General features: G+C 35.1%; 1 protein-coding gene across 7 annotated transcripts in view; it reads right to left on the bottom strand.

Annotated features, from left to right (window-relative positions):
• SLC16A7 (solute carrier family 16 member 7) overlaps window positions 1-16,899 on the bottom strand; it is a 180,520-nt gene that overhangs the window by 117,526 nt on the left and 46,095 nt on the right. For all 7 annotated transcript variants that reach the window (XM_077953197.1, XM_077953199.1, XM_028829683.2 and 4 more), the window contains one exon: window positions 1,890-1,988. The gene's annotated coding sequence lies outside the window, so the exon portion shown is untranslated. The remainder of the gene's footprint in view (window positions 1-1,889; window positions 1,989-16,899) is intronic.

The following is a 16,899-nucleotide window of genomic DNA, read 5'->3' as shown; positions in this document are numbered from 1 at the left end:
AGTAATAATTATAGCTACCACTTAATTAGTCCCTACAATATGCCAAGTATTAATAGTATTTTAAGCACTTAACACAAATTAATAGCTAATTCTCACAACAGCCCTATAAAGAACTTGTATTGTCCTCATTTTACAGATGAAAAAACTGATGCTCAAAAAGATTATAATTAGTAAGCATCAGAGGCAGCATTTGAACCCAAATGCTCCAAGATCTATATTCTGTACTCTTCATAAGAACAGGCAGGGGTAAGCTGGTTTCCTTAGCAAACTATGTATCCAAAAGGAACCATACGACATATTACAACCTAGCCCTATGATCATACTTAACATGGAACAAAAAATTCAATCAAAGCAGCAAATACCGCTATGACTGACCTAGTAACCTCTTGGCACAAACCACTGTTTCTACTCTGAGGCTCTCCATAATTTCACAGTGTTGAGCTGTATTCTTTTTCTGTTGCTGCTGTAACAAACAACCACAAATACAATGGCTTAAAGCAGCACAAATTTATTATCTTACAATTTCAGAGGTCAGAAGTCTGAAATGGGTCTCACTGGACTAAAATCAAGGTGTGAGTGGAAGGTTTAGGACAGAATCTGTTTCCTTGCTTTTCCATACTCTGAAAGCCACCACTGGCATTCCTTGGCTTCTGGCTGCATTCCTACATCAACAAACCGTCAAGATTGGACTGAGTATCTTTCATGCTGCCTTCTCTCTTTCACTTATAAGGATCCTGGTATTTACACTGGGCCCATGCACATAATCAGGGATAATTTCAAAGTCACCTAATTAGCAACCTTAATTCCATCTGCAACCTTAATTCTCCTCTTACCATGTAACATAATATTCTGAAGCGGCAGAGTTTAAGATGTGGGGTCCATTATTCTGTTTACTACATAGATATACCAAGATTTGTTCATGAACTTGAGGTAGAAGACAGAGTACATGATACAACAGAGGTAGAAGATAGAGTACATGATACAACAGAGGTAGAAGACAGAATACAGCCATACAGTTGGTCTAGGAATTGTTCGCAACAAACAGGTAATATAACTTTGTAAATTTATCACACTACTCTTATAAACTAGTTAAAATATGTAGCAATCCAATGCAAAACTAGAAATTTGACCAGTTGAATACAGTTGCTTACATTTATTTGAAAGAGTATAGACTAGTTATAAGAACAGTCTAGAGAAGATAGTATAGACTGGTTATAAGAACATTGAATTTTAAGTCCCTTATAAGTTATGCAGCCTTCAGCAAGACACAATGCTGAGCATCAGTTATCAGTTTTCTCATCTGCACAGTGAGGATTAAAATCCCTGACTTGCTTTAAACCAAGATTGTATGAAGGATTAAATCAGATTGAATCATGAGTGTGAAAACTTCGTGAGTGATAAGCCCTTTGCAAACAAAATATGAATGTAAAAAACCCCAATATGATCATTTTTGTTCAAAATGTAGATTTTTAAAGAGTGTCAATGATAAAGGTAAATAACTAAAAGTATATATCTCTAGCTTTCTCGTTAATTTTAAAATCAGAATTCATGTTAGTAATAAAAATAGAATATAATTCTATTAATATTATTGAAACTTTATCATTTACTACTTTTTAATCATTTTAATGAAGGAAGTTTATATTTAGCTTCTTTTTATATACAGAGAAACTGAGACTTAGTCTCTTGACCAAGATCACACAGTATATTGGATCATGAAAACACTAGAAGCTAAAAGTACCAAGTTTAAGGTATGTCCTATTTTAGAAAATGAACTAAAACAGTAGTCATGCCAATATTACCATTCACAGTAAGATTTACTAATTGCATAAACAGCATGACTTACAACAGCTAGATGGAAGAAAGCATCATTACACACCAAGGATACTCACAGAGTAGCTCTGTTGGCACCAAGAGTCCTAGAGTCTTTGGTTCCCCAGATCACCTTGTTTCAGGTTTCACATGAAAGCATCACATCTTAAGATTGACTTCTAGAAGAATCAAAGAATATGGTAACCATCTAAATATTTTTATGCATGTTTAGAAAAATGGAAAATATATCCCACTTCATATCTGAAAGACTTAATAACATATAGCTTTCTATTGCACTGGCTGAAAATGCTATTTACCTTCTTTTAAAGCTCCAAGGTTTTATTTAAAGGCCCCTTTAGATATAAACAGATTATTTAGTTAAATTTGTTCACATCACTACTAGCCCTATGTTATAATTATGGCACCTGCCTTTATTTGTGCCTGCCCTTATATTTTCTGTCCCAAGTAAAATTTCTCAAGGTGTAGAGGATTTCCTGCCAAAACATCAGAGAGACTCATTTCAGTCCAGCATCTTTGGGATTTCAAACCAATAGCTTGTTTTTAACTTTTGAGTGATGTTTCCCTCCATTTTTGGTACAAAAATATATGTGAGTGTGAGTGTGTGCGTGTGTGTGTGCATGCATATGTGTGTGTGTTTATAAAGTTATATCTTGAAATTTTTTACATAAATACACTAAAATTCTATTTATATTAAATGTCTTAATTAAAAATTGAGCAAAATTTCAGTGAAGCATCTAAGGTTTAACAATACATCAGAAATATTATAAAAATATAACCAATGTTTAATAATCAGTTCTTGTATGTTCTTTGATATGAACCTTGAAACAAGTTTTTCACTTCTCTGTCCAACTTCTTTACTTGAAAATAAAGCATATACTAGTATTTACCCCAAAAATTTGACTATTGAATTAAGCTAGTTAACATTTGTAAAATACCAATACATACAGTGTTTGGCAATGAAATGATAACAACATGAATAATAATTGCTATTATTGTTATTAATAACAATTGTTGAATGAATAATTGTTATTGATTGTAATAACTGTTAATAGTTAATATTAATTAATATTAATTAACATTAACAATTAACTATTAACTCTTCTCTTAAAGCTACAAAGTTCTATTTAAAGACTCCTTTACATACAGATTATTTAGTTAAATTCATTTGCATCACCACTAACCCTATGTTATAATTATGTTACCCCATAATAGTTGATTAAAATATAATTATTAATAATGACACTAATTAATAATATTAATATTGCTACTTAATACAGTAAAAATTAGAATATATAGATGAATAAACATTAGATCCCTGCAGATTCTTTATTTTAAAAATAAAATATTTAAGTTTACAAATTCTTATATTTATCTTATTATTAAATCAGTATAATCAACTTTGAGATGTAATCAAGAAAAATCAGATTGTTCTACAGTAGCATAGTGCAGTGCAAAGGTTTTTAAAGTATAAAAAATATCACATGAGTAAGGCCAAAGAAAACAGAACAGAAATAGTCTGAGGTCATTCTGATAGCACTTGTAATGTTACGTGATTTAACCAGAGAACCTTGACATTGTAGTTTAAAATGGAAGGAATTTTAGGTTGATAATCAATTGTTTACTTTGTAAATTCCAAAACTATAATAAGTAGACCATATATATACATTGTAATTTAATAAAAATTACACAAAAACTTGTGAATTTTACATGCAAAATATCTCCTTATAACAATAAATTCATTTGAATTTAGAATCAATATTAAGATATACTTCACAAAACTCCCAGTATTATTATGCCACAATAATTAAACTTTATATAGTAAATATTTTTAAAACATAACATCTTACTCTTTCTGATTCAGTAATTACCACTAAAATTATATAATTTTGAATTTATTTCATGTATAGATATGGTGACAAACTGGTATTATTTGCTATAATCCATTTTTGTCTGTGTAATTATATTTCTTACCTTGTACCTAACAAGTGAGATCTCCCACATTTTGATTCTCATGTGAAATAAAATAATATTACTAATATTTGAGAATCATTAGTTAAGGAAGTTTTCTTTCTCTTTTTTATTTCTCAACTAAAAATTTGTTTTAACAACGTGACTTTAGAAATTCCCTGGCTCTTCTCTACAACATTAGAATATTACAGTTAATTTTAGTTTACAGTATTTTGTTCTGCAAATACAGGGCAGTAAAAGTTTCCTTTGTCTTAAAGAGTGACTTTATTCTTTTAAAACAGGAGCAAACTTTAAAAGTTATGTTTGAGGGCTGATATGTAAATCATGTCTACTAAATAAAGATTTTTTAAAAAGAAAAGTAGTTGAAATGAAATAAAATGTTTTCTATTTGTTTTAGCATGCCTTTCCATATTCCAAGTAACTTTTACCTTGTACAAAAGTTAGAATACCTGACCTTCTGAAGCATGCATGTGTAAATCACAGATAAGTTCTACAAAGACTTTTACTTCTATTAAAAGGCAACTTTTGCATAATTTCTTTAATATAAAACCAATAGCAAAAGTATAAGCTATATTTACTTTTCTAGAAAGGTTCATAAACTAAGAGAAATTCCTTGATCTGTTTTACTGAAAATAAAATTAACACAAATAAGAAGGAACAGGAAAGAAAAAAAAATGGAATCTCTAGGCCTTTGGAAGGCTAGGTTAATGTCTAATTTCTCATCCAATTATCAGGTAGGAAATAACGTGGTATTTTTAATTCTGTAATTTCAAAGATCATTACTTAGGTGATTTAAATGGCCATACTTTTTAGAAAGGGCCAGCAGCTATTTCAATACTGCTATTTTAATAGAATACCCTGGGTGTCATAAAGTTCCATGTCTGGCGTAACTCATAATTAATTGACTTAAGAATTTTAGTTACAACCAAAATGCATTACCCAGGGTTCATGATCTCTTCCAACTCATGAAACAAATTTTAATCAAGACAGAAATGAAATATATTTTTGCAAAGGTGCTTATTCAAAGGGCTAGGAATGTATGATGTAATAGAGGAAATATATTACTCATGTTTACACCTGGTTGATTATTATCTACAGAATAATAAAAGTGAAAAATTATGTCAGCTGACATATGTAATTTTATTAATTTATTTCACAAAATAAATAAATGTCCTCCTAAAACAAGAGACTGTTTTAGAAACCACAGTAAATCTAAAGGAATATTTAAAACTATGTAAACCCACACTCAAATTTTCAGAAAATCACCAAACAATCTATTATCGTAGGAGAGAGAGTCTCTCCCTTTAACTTAACAGCACCATCCCATCCAATCATGTTTATAAATTCTCATAAGGGCTGAAAAAAAGTTCCTTGAATAAAATATTTATTAATACCTCAAGCTTAGTTCTTGCCTTATGATAGGAGTTGGCATTAGTAATAAAGCCAAAGTAACTGTGAAACCATCTACTATCTTCTTTTAAATCTTTTTGCTTTTCCCTTCCTTAAGCCCAGAAAGCATGTTTGTTTTGGAAGCAACTGGCAAACACTACAAAAGGAGAACTTAAAGTGAATGATTAATGATCAAGGCAAAAATGTAAAATCACATCAGCTGATAAGTGGCTGACTAACTCAAGGTTGAAGAATGTGAGGGCATTGTGGCAAAGCTGAAGAGTAACATTTCTTTTGTTGGCAAATGACAGGCATGAGACACCGCATCATACTCTTAAATGTCCAAAAGCAAATCCATTGTTTTAAGTTTACATAACCAGCAAAGGTGATCTTTGAAAGTCACTGAAGACAGATTCTAAAAAGCCATGTTGCAAACAACTACATGTATATAACTGTAAACACTATTTACAGCTACGGTATATAGCTGTTTTCATGGTTGACATAAGAAATTCTACGGTACTCCTTAATAAGTAGTGTAACTTAAAATCTCTAAGCAAGGGCAATACAGTTCCATGAATCGAATCTAAGGAAATAGCCTACATCATCATATACTGAAAATGAGTAACAGAAACACTAGGACAATAAGCTTTGATCTCAGAACTTTAACAAAATTATTCAGTTCACTAATCTTGTTCTCACTTCTTTGTTATAGAGACATTAACAGCCTACCCTTTTCCTAATCGAGGAAGTCAAAGATGAAAGAAAAATCAATAAACATTGAAAAAATATAATTTGTTTAGTGGTGTACTGAAAATTAACCATGAGGAGGGGCAAAGCCAAGATACACTGCAAAGGCAAATCATACCAAGCTTGTCTTGGAATGTTGCCATGCTCAGTTTATCATCTTACTTAGAGGGAAGCATGGGTGGTTGTGAGAGGGGCTCTGCATGGGAGTAAGAGAGAAGCATAAATAGTAGCTTCTTTTAGCTACCATCTCCCCATAGCAAAATTTACATTTATCTTTCACTCTATAAAGCAAATACTACACTAGAGCTTTTAGCAATTTTATTTTTATATACAATTAAGGTGGACAAATATGATGTGGTGTTCTTAAGCATGTGCCTCAAAGGCCTACAACTAGAGGAAGTATAACTGGCCAAGGGCTCAAGCTGCTGACCTCTGAAATCCATTGTTGAATTTGCGTGAAGTCCACATTTCCCACAGGCACCTCCCAACCCACGCCTGAGCACAGCAGGGATACCAAAGCAGACCCATTCCCGGGACATATGGGACTCCTCTGATGATCAAATTTGTCCAGGAGACTCCCAGATGCCCTTGCCTGGCAAATGTAGTTATTCAATCATTATCTTTGGGGAAAATAAGACATGGTTAATAATGAGTTGTTAAAGGCCAGGTTGCTGCATAAACACCAAAAATTATACAGTGGGAAACTCAGTTTTAAGATAATTTTCAACTTCCTAACGTGGTCCCAGGATGCTGAACTATAGTGAATTGATTAGAATTACAGAGAGATAGATTTTTGTTCAATATAAGTATGACCTCATAGTCAAAGATATCTAAAGGTAAAATGGGCACTCTAATCCTCTTAATCACTCTTTGATAATGGTAACATCCCCATTTTACAGAAGAGGAAATACTCGGCTTGGAGAAGCCAAGTTCTCAGGGGTATACAGATTTAAGGATAGAGCCAATATTCCAACTTTAATCTTGCTCACCGTTTCCACGATACCAGTTAGAAGAAATATCTTTCATGAAAAGATACCAAATGCACATGAATCAGCCATAAACAGGTGGTTGGACTATGTGGTGTATAAAAACACTTCTAGTGCTAAACTTTGATGAATTGTATGCTTAGAATTCACTTCATAATACAGTATCTCCTTTATTTTATATAAAACACACATTCTTTTTCATGTCTTGTGAAACAAGTAAATCTACAGACCCAATTTAAATTTTTGTTACAGTTATTCAAGTGCTCAGGTAAGACTATGCCCTTTTAAAATTTAACAATGGAAATTAATATCATCAAGTGGGTATCTGTCCTAATAAGCAAAGCATAAATGATGATATGCAAATCCTAAACAATAAATATTAAATTAATATAATATAATGCCTTGAAAAAGTGAAATATTAGACAAATATCTATAAAATTTGTACTAATATTTTTAGAACTTTTTTTCTGGTGGGGATGGGGGATGGAGTTCCACTCTTGTAGCCCAGGCTAGAGTGCAATGGCACAATCTTGGCTCACTGCAACCTCCGCCTCCCAGGTTCAAGTGATTCTCCAGTCCCAGCTTCCCGAGTTGCTGAGATTACAGGCACCTGCCACCACACCTGACTAATTTTTGTATTTTTAGTAGAGATGGGGTTTCACCATGTTGGACAGCCTGGTCTTGACCTCCTGACCTCAGGTGATCCGCCTGCCTCAGCATCCCCAAGTGCCGGTATTAAAGGTGTGAGCCACCGTGCCTGGCTTAGAATTTTTAAAGTAAAATACTATTAAGCAAGGCCACAAAACCAGAGGTATAGATCCAGTTAATATCATCCAAATTTTCCACTGATCTGACCAACAAGACTCCTGTATCAGCCCCAACCACCACTGAACTTTGAACACTGTCATCCTCACTTAGCTCAAATAATAATGTGGTTGAAAGTCAGGTCATGGTAGTATTTGGAAATGAAATAGCAAAACACCTTTAAACCAAAGCTCTGTTTACAAATTTAAAGCCACTAAATTCCACTGATGCCTCTTGTCTCTCACTGTCAAGCCCCAAATAAACTGCTTCCTCTAATCACTAACCTTCTTTCGCAATCTCTCACTCACACAGCTATGCACTTTTTCCCATTTGGTTCATACTCTCCACCCTACCACACTCCTTTTGATGTCCTTCTCAACCTTGTCCATTGTATACTCTATGACTACCATTTTTTAATAAACAAACTTCCTTATTCCTAACCGAGACATTATGTTGTCTCCAAATTGTTGTCTCCTTGAAAGCCTGATTTATATAAGTCATTGTCTTCATACACTCAGACCAAGATAGAGGCTCAGAATAATCTTACTTCCATTTTGTGGCTTTTGTATCATTACTTTTCCACCTTCATGCAAAAAAATATTTTTCACTTACATTCACCAATCTGTATCACTCTGAATACTAGGACTCATCAGCTTTTAGATCAGTCCTTCAAAATCCATTTCTCCTGATTCCAAAATCTCACCAAATCAATATTGATAATCAATACCTATGTACTACAATAAATAATCTATCCATAGAATTCATGATCTCTACTTCAACTCTCATTTCAGAAAACCATTTCCCACTTGGATCTCATGGCCACTCTGAATGCCTCTATCACTAGGGGCTTAAACATTGATGTTCTACTTACCAATTAGTTCCCTATATTTCATGCAATCTAAAATATTTTATTTCTATCAATCCTGTTCTGGAATCCTCTTGAGACTGGTTAGTCTCTTGACATATTTTCTCCCAAACTATGAACCCTTTTTTAGCCTCACTTTTTTTTCTCTATTCAGCTGCAATGTTAATCTTCACTCAAATCCCAGTTACATTACATCATGGTAAATCTATCTTGAGAAAATTACATACCTGGATCCTCAGCTGGTTTTTAGAAAGTGGGAACAATATTTTTTCCTCATAGAAAAAAAAGGTTTAAATGTGGCAACATATGTAATGTACTAAGCACAATTACTAACACATCATATGTACTCAATAAATATTAATATCATCTATAATCAATCACTAACAATCTCAAGTCCCCCATGCCTATGTCTTCTTTCAACAAGAATTCTCAAAATTCCAAACTTGGAATGGACTATACAATTATTGTACTAAATAGAGCAAAGGAAAATGGATTAATTGTATAGATTGATACCACTACATATTCATATATTTCAATTTCAGCAGGACCCCAAGGCCTGTTCTGTAAGCTCTTCACATATATCTTTGTATCTTCCTCTCCTCCATTAAAGTTCTAACATCATCCGTTATCCTTAAGTTCCCTAAATATCCTCAATCACCTCCTGCAGTTGACCTGGCTTCTTATTGTTGTTGTTCGCATTGTTGTTGAGACAAGGTCTCACTCTATCACCCAGGTTGGAGTGCAGTGGCACAATAATGGCTCACTGCAGCTTTTACCTCACCAAGTTCAGGTGATCCTCCCACCTCAAACTCCAAAATAGCAGGGACTACAAGCACATTCCACCACATCTGGCCAATTTTCGTATTTTTTTTTTTTTGTAGTGACCATGTTTTGCAGTCACCATGTTGCCCAAGCTGATCTCAAACTCCGGGCGTCAAGCAATCCTCCCGACTAGACCTCCCAAAGTGCTAGACTTACAGGAATAAGCCACACACCCAAGTGACCTGGCTTCTTATTTAAATAAAAAATTAATGCCATCAGATCAGGCATGAACTCCCACAACATCTTCGTTACCTATGCACACTTCTGTATCTCTATTAGTCCTTCCTTCATTCCCTTCTGCTTCTGGAGTGTAAGTGAACTGCTTTCTGGTCACCAAACATTTTACCCGATGTGATCATTTCTTCATGAACTTTACAGTGCATTATTAGTACATTCTCAAGTTGCTATAAGGACATACCCGAGACAGATAATTTATAAAGGAAAGAGGTTTAATTGACTCACAGTTCCACAGGGCTGGGATGGCCTCAGGAAACTTACAATCATGGTGGAAGGGGAAGCAAACACATCCTTCATGTGGCAGCAGAAAGGAGAAGAATGAGAGCTGAACGAAGAGGGAAGTCCTTTATAAAATCATCAGATCTCATAAGAACTCACTCACTATCACAGGAACAGCACAGGGGTAAGAGCCCCCATGATTACATTACCTCCCATCAGGTCCCCTCCCATGACACATAGGGATTATGGGAACTACAGTTCAAGGTGAGATTTGGGTGGGACACAGCCAACCATATCATTCCACCCCCGGCCCCTCCCAAATCTTATGTCCTCACATTTCAAAGCACAATCATGCCCTTCCCAATAGTTCTCCAAAGTCTTAACTCATTTCAGCACTAACCCAAAAGTCCAAGTCCATAGTCTTATCTGAGACAAGTCAAGTCTCTTCTGCCTATGAGCCTATAAAATCAAAAGCACATTTGTTACTTTCTAGATACAATGGGAATACAGGCATTGGGTAAATACACCCATTCGAAATGGAAGAAATTGGCCAAAACAAAGGGGCTACAGGCCCATGCAAGTCTGAAATCCACTAGGACAGTCAATAAACTTTAAAGTTCCAAAATGATCTCCTTTGACTTACTCCATGTCTCACATCTAGGTCACAATGATGCAAAAGGTGAGCTCCCATGGCCTTAAGCAGCTCTGCCCCTGTGGCTTTGCATGGTACAGCCCTCCTCCTGGCTGCTTTCATGGGTTGGAGTTGAGTGCCCGTGGCTTTTCCAGGTGTACGATGCAAGCTGTTGGTGGATCTACCATTCTGGAGCCTGGGGGATGGTGGCCCCCTTCTTACAGCTTCACTAGGCAATGCCCCAATGGGGTCTCTGTGTGGGGCCTCCAACCCCACATTCATCTTCTGCACTCCCCTAGCCCTAACAGAGATTCTCCGTGAGAGCTCCACCCCTGCAGTAGACTTGTGCCTGGACACCAAGGCATTTCCATACATCCTCTGAAATCTAGGTGGAGGTCTCCAAACCTGAAATCTTATCTTCTATGCACCTGCAGGACCAACACCATGTGGACACTTTCAAGCCTTGGGGCTTGCACCCTCTGAAGCAATGGCTTGAGCTGTACCTTGGCCCCTTTTAGCCATGGCTGGAGTGGCTGAGACACAGAACATCAAGTCTTGAGGCTGCACACAGCAGGGCGGGTCCTGGGCCCAGCCCAAGAAATGATTTTTCCCTCCTAGGCCTCCAGACCTGTGATGGAAAGGACTGCTGTGAAGGTCTCTGACATGCCCTGGAGGCATTTTCCCCACAGTCTTGGTGATTAACATTTGGTTCCTCATTACCTATGCAAATTTCTGTAGCAAGCTTGAATTTCTCCTCAGAAAATGGATTTTTCTTTTCTATCACATTGTTAGGATGCAAATTTCCAAACTTTTATGCTCTACTTCCTTTTGAACATTTTGCCACCTAGAAATTAGTACCACCAAACACCCTAAATCCTCTCCCTCAAGGTTAAATTCCACAAATCTCTACAGCAGGGGCAAAATGCTGCCGGTCTCTTTGTATAGCAAGAGTGACTTTTACTCCAGTTCCCAACAAGTTCCTCATTTCCATCTGAGACCACCTAAGCCCGGACTTCATTGTCCATATTACTATCAGCATTTTGGTCAAAGCCATTCAACAAGTCTCTATAAAGTTCCAAACTTTCCCACATTTTCCTGTCTTCTTCTGAGCCCTCCAAACTGTTCCAACCCCTGCCTGTTACCCAGTTCCAAAGTTGCTTCCACATTTTTGGGTATCTTTATAGCAGCACCCCACTCTATGTGGTTCTAATTTACTATATTAATCTGTTCTCATGCTGGTATAAGGACATACCCAAGACACGGTAATATATAAAGGAAAGAGACTTAATTGACTCACCATTGCACAGGGCTGGGAGGGCCTCAGGAAGCTTACAATCATGACAGAAGGGGAAGCAAACATGTCCGTCTTCACTTGGCAGCAGGAAGAAGAAGAATGTGAGCCAAGCAAAGGGGGAAGTCCCTTATAAAACCATCAAATGTTGTGACAACTCATTTGCTATCATAAGAACAGCATGGAGGTAAAAGCCCCCATGATTAAATTACCCTCCCACTGGGTCTCCCCACAACATGTGGTAATTATGGGAACTACAACTCAAGATGAGATTTGGGTGGGGACATAGCCAAACCATATCAAATGGTTTTGCTATCTGATCTGACCCTATGCCACTGCTTTATTCTCTTTTAACATCATGCCTTCCCTTGCACTACATCTAATAATAACATTGAACTAATTTAACTTTCTAGCCTGAATAGATGTCAGTGCCTATTAAGAAATCCTCTAACTCATCTTTCTGTTGAGCAAGCTCCTGCTTATTCTTCAAGACCTAATTTAAGGGTTTCTCCCCTGTGAGAGTGGTACACAAGAAAGACATAAGAGGTAATGAAGAGTACTAACAGGATAAGGAAATTCCAGGAAAAACAATAATAGGGAAGACAATGTCTAGAGTTGATAAATGATAACAGGTTTCAATTTTGATATTGGATTTCATGCTTAACTTCTATCTTTCACATACATTTTTCCTTACTTCATGAAAATCATTTCAACCACTTTCTAATAGCATTAACAAATAGAATCTTAAGCCCCTCAGGTTTGCAGATAATTACAAAAATGTCTCCAACTGTCAGGAAATTATGTTTTCTATCTGTTATAAAGACATTTTGAAAGGGGAGGGAGGAACGAGAAGTAAAGTTACAACACACATTTGTTGGTGAGAAAATAAAAATCAAATAACAGAACATTGACTCAGAAATTTTTTTGCAATCAGAAATTAGTTAAGTACCAGTTATTTATGTTATTATATTACAGGTCCAAGGTAACTTCTAAAACTAAAACATAAGACTTTATAACTGTTTTCAGTTTTGTTTTTTGTTTCTGAGAAAGAGTCTCACTCTGTTGCCCAGTCTGGAGTGCATTTTCTTGGCTTACTGTAGTTTCCACCTCCCAGGCTCAAGCGAGTCTCGTGCCTCAGCCTCCCATGTAGCTGAGATTACAGGCATGCAACAACATGTTTGGCTAATTTTTGTATTTTTAGTAGAAATGGGATTTCACTATGTTGACCAGGCTTGTCTCAAACTCCAGACATCAAGTAATCCACCCGCCTCAGTCTCCCAAAGTGCTGGGACTACAGTCATGAGCTACTGTGCCTGGCCAAGACTTTATAACTTTCGATGTGCACTAAAGTCAGGGTCTAGGTTGTTGTTAACATCGGCAAAGTTTCACACAGTTTTGCTTTACTTTGTGTTTTTTTTGTTTTTTATTTACTTTGACCACCCAGCTTTATTAAGTTCTGAATGAAATAAATTCTCCTGTTATATTACTATTTTGATTTTATGCCAAATGTTATCAATATCTTAAGCCTAATATTCAAACTTATCAAATGCCGTATCCATATTTCCAATTGAAAATCTGCCATATGCTCAGAGTTGCAGCAGGACAGATACTGCTATTTAAAGGGCAACCTAAGAGTTATCTCCATGGATAATTATGCTCTTTTGTGAACTGATGTAGGTCATTGTTGAAATAGTTTCAAAGTCACCCTCCAAAACTGAAATACAGATGTGACATTTGGTAAATTTTCAGAACCTATTGAAGTGTAATACCATGATTTTCTTCAAGAATACCACACAGTTTGCCAAAATTCTCTCTGTGCTGTGAAAAGGCTGCTAGAAGACCAATGTTTTCAAACTGTTCAGCTTGATTACACTGGGGTGGTACCATTTATCTAAAGCTATTTTAAGCATCTTCTTGAATTACAGTAAGCTATATTGTAAATCTAATTACATTTGCCCACAGGGAAGTAAGTACATAAGAAGCCTGCTCTGTAATCTACTTAATGAAAGGCACTCCAGTTTTCTTCACAGCATTTATCAAAAATTGTCATTATACAGTTGTTTATATTTCTAATGCCAGTCTCTTCCACTGTAACTTCCATGAGGATATATGGATGTGTTGCATATGTAGTACCTAGCAGTACCTAGAGGGTCAATAGATGTTTGATGACTGAATAAACAAATGAATAACCATGTAAGAGACAACTAGATTTATAGACATGTATACTTACCACTTTCAACTTGTGCAGAAAACTTTTATGTATATTAGAGACTCTTGGGGTCATACTGCAGAGTAGTGTAAGTACAGTTTTTCAATTCAAATGGAATGGATTTAATGTCAGAACTGTTATTTAATAGTTCTATGATCAAAGACAATTGGATTGAGCTTTCTTACCCTCTGTTTCCTCAACTGTAGAATGTGAATAATTACATTGGAGTAAGTATTAAAGTTAATGCAAATGAAAGTATGTACGCAACATAGTCCGTGGCAGAAAGTAAAGTCTAAATCAAGGAAGTAATATCATTTACTAATATTTTATACAGAATCTAAGTGAATTATATTAATCTAAATTAATTATCCAAGTGCTTTTAAAAATTGACAACATAAATGTCTTCTGAGGATATGCTGGCAGTGATAACTCATCAATAATTTATGGCTGTAAAATAAACTTTCCAACATCCTTTGTGCCTGTATTCCCAATTACTATAAGGTTTTTCAACAAGTTACTTTCAACTAAGTTTCAGAATTCTTTAATCTGTGCACAATTTCCAAATTCTTCACAACAATTATGGAATCTATCTCTACTGAACTCCATAAAGACAATCTTAATTGATGGTTACTCAATTCTCTAGTCTACATTGCATGTTCTTCCTCAAGCAATTTTTATTTCATTATTGCCCATTCATTCTATAACTCTGACTACTATCACAGTGGGAAAAGCCATCATCACTGAATCGTGCTCTCCCTTCTGGACTATACCTTCCTTGAGGCTCTATCCTCTGCATGAAAAATCAGATCCATCTTCATTCTTAACTTTTATTCATCCACTAATCCAATGTAAATTTACTGTGCACTGTCTATAAGACAGGTACTGTGTTATACTTCAGAGTTACAAAGAGTAACACATAAAATCCTGAGTATCAAAAAGGTCACATTCTAATAGGAAATGCAAATGAAGAAACATAATTATGAAAAATATGGTAAGCGAAATAAATATGTGCATGATTTTATGGGAACACTAAGAAAGGATATCTAATCACTCTGGAGTGAATGAAGGGCAGAAATAGGTTCCAGAAGAAAAGAATGGTTAGAATAATTCTTAAAGGATAAGGAGGAATCAATGGGCTCAAAGGACTATAGGTAAGGAATTCCAAGCCTAAGGGTCAGAACGAAGCACAGAAACAAAGGATAATGAATCTGTATAGGAAATGCTAACAGAGCAATTTATTTTGAAACACTTGTTAGATCATCTGTGCAGTTCACAAACTTTGTCTCCAGAATGTAAACGTATAAGAAAGGACTTTATTTAGATTGTGTTTAAATTAAAATGAATTAGCATTATAATGTTTTTAATTGATACTTTTTTGTAACACTATATAAAACAGTATTAGGAAACATATGGTTTGCTAGATGCTACTCAATGTTTCAGGGCACATGGATACAGTTTTGATATTCCGAAATGGTGAAGTGTTACCACTATTATACATCTTCCCACCAAGGACAAACTCTACACTGCCTTATTAATGACATCTAGGAAAGGGCCACAAAGACATTCTATGAAAGGAAGTGACACATATTGAAAAGTACAATGAATAATGGTTCTTTAAGCCCTAGACTGTAGAACAGCATCAGAATTGGCTCCCTTCGTTCACCTATGGAAAAAGTAAAAAACAGTGACATCCAATAATGTTAAGCAACTCTCCCCAAATTAGAAATATCCATGTAAAATGGCTCCCTTCAACGTAAATATTAGAAAAGTTACAACGCAATATTTTGTACAACATACTAATTTTGTTCCTATGCTGATATATGCTAAAAAAAATAGGCCTAGAAACTATTGCACAATTATCATATATATTTGGACCCATCAAAAAAGTGTGGCTTATAAATTAACTATTTTTATATCCTATCAAAGTAGAAACTTCACTTTTCGTTCAGCACGGTAACCCCACCAAAAGTAAAGTAAGTTCTAAGAATTATTTTTGAATGAATGAGTAAATGAACACATACCATGTATAAGAATAACTCTGGAGAATTTGGCAGTAAATGAACACAAAATGTCTCTGCCCTAGTAGGGAATACAAACACATTAAAAAGATTGCTTTGTATCAATTAAATTTAAAAAGGATTATAAGAATAAGACATAGTGGAAACTGGTTCTTTAGCTTGTGTGACAAAGGAGGCCTCTGGGATGGAAGAGTTGGTGATAGGATAGAGATTTACCTAGGTAACTACTTTGTATGTGCTATTTCATCATTTCTCACTACACCATTTCCTGGCAGCTATTACATCTCCAATTTATAAAGCTTAAAGAGTTAAATAAGATTTTTAAACAATATGTATGTGTAGACATATAAATATATATTTTTTTTTAATTTTCTATACAAATGTTGCCTTCAAGGTTTTGTTCAACTAGAAATTTTTTTAAGTGTTCAATTTGACCACATAAGTCATTTTTTATACATGCAGTTCCTCTGAAAAAAATCTACACAACGTAAGTTTTAAAATTCTTAAGGGAACTTTGGCAAAACACCAAAATATTTTCTTTTTTTAATGTTTTGGAAAATACATTTACAATATCAGACTCTTTATGAGGTTTCCAAGATGAAGGATGGGTATTTTCAGTTAATACATGGCAGCACTTGTTTTTGATAGGAGCTGTGAACAAGTTTCATTGCATCTGTCAATCAAATGGTAAAAAAGGAAAAAATCATTGAAAAAAAGTCCTACACAATTGCAAACACATGGGATGATAAATGGTTTTAGTAGTAAACGGTGGCATGGATCCGCTTGTTATCTGGATAGATAGAATTCAAGACTATTTTAGGAAAAGCACTACTTTTTTTCAGAATGTCATGTATTTAATTTCTCGTAGCAAGCAAAAATAACA

This window comes from Macaca mulatta, chromosome 11, assembly GCF_049350105.2.
Source record: "Macaca mulatta isolate MMU2019108-1 chromosome 11, T2T-MMU8v2.0, whole genome shotgun sequence".
NCBI lineage: Eukaryota > Metazoa > Chordata > Mammalia > Primates > Cercopithecidae > Macaca > Macaca mulatta.
Note: the sequence above shows the minus strand (reverse complement) of the source record. Positions and strands in the feature narration are given on the sequence as shown.